Below are 1,326 nucleotides of genomic sequence, written 5' to 3' on the forward strand. Positions count from 1 at the left end.
TGCCGCAATCTACCCCACGTTGTGCCTTAACCTAACCCACGTTGTGCCTTAACCTAACCCACGTTGTGCCTTAACATAACCCACGTTGTGCCTTAACATAACCCACGTTGTGCCTTAACCTAACCCACGTTGTGCCTTAACCTGCTCTGTAAATGGCATATGACACGTTACATTAATGTATTGTTGTCCAACCGCAACCCGCTCAGAATGTTGTGTACACAGCTACGTGTCATCTCCCCATAACAGCTGTATTGCAGTGTGGTACGCCATAGAGACGTGTGGGAGTAATGGACGCAGTGGATGGCGATCAGCATGAGCCGTCTGTTCATGTAGTGGCGCGTGTATGCAGACATAGTAGTCTCTTCTCACACAATGTGATAGCACGGTGTCCCGCGTTCCACATCTGCGACATGCTACAGAGGCCGGTTGACAGTTCGTCGCGCAATGGACATCGCATACGTACGGGGGCACCTTCCACGTGCCCTCTAGTCGGGCACATTTTGTTGCGTGGATGTGAGCGGATGTAGTGTGTCTTGACACCTGACAGGCAGGCATGCAATAATAGTTGACTTTGCAAACGGGGATGGACGTGGACGTGTACGTTTACTGGTGACGTTACGCAAATGAACAACTGGTAACCCGTTGTGGTGCGGTTGATCTTGCTGGAGGTACATCTGTGAGGGCAACGATCGGTACAGCTATGACGCGGTTGTGTCAGCGATACCCACCACACCAATGAACGTGAATGTGGATCTGGGTGTGAAGCGATACGCGGCTGTGGGTGGGTGGGACTGTCCCCGGCCGGTGAGGGGGGGGCCGCCCGGCGTGCTGGCCGCGCGGTGCGTGGGCGCACGCGCTACAGCCGGCTGGTGGGGGCGCCCAGTGGCAGGCGCGCCGGCCGACGGACGCGGCAGGCGGCGCAGCTGCGCGCCGGGGCACCCTGCGCGCGGCGCCGTGCAGCCAAAGTGGGTCCTCGCCGGCCCGGTGCGAAGCGCGGTGGACATCTGCAGTGTGCTGGTCCGATTGAGGACTGTGTGCGTTGAGGATGCGCCGCCGCCCGGCACTCGGCGCCGCGACGCCGTCTGCTGCTCGGTCGCCCCAGCGGTTCTCGCTGGTGGTTTGTATCGCAGTTGTGCAGACGTGTTGGCACGTGCGCTGTGCTGGGAGAGTTCGCTTCGGCACCCACGTGGGGCCTTTGCCCTTCTGTGGCGCTGGCGTTGGAGCTGCCGGTCACCGTAGGTGGCGCGTGTTGTCTCCCGCCGGCAATGCCACGACAGCACGCTCCCGGGCCTCTGTCGGCAGCGGCAAGCTCAGTTGGGAGCACGG

Source organism: Schistocerca cancellata, unplaced genomic scaffold (genome assembly GCF_023864275.1).
Source record: "Schistocerca cancellata isolate TAMUIC-IGC-003103 unplaced genomic scaffold, iqSchCanc2.1 HiC_scaffold_676, whole genome shotgun sequence".
Lineage (NCBI taxonomy): Eukaryota > Metazoa > Arthropoda > Insecta > Orthoptera > Acrididae > Schistocerca > Schistocerca cancellata.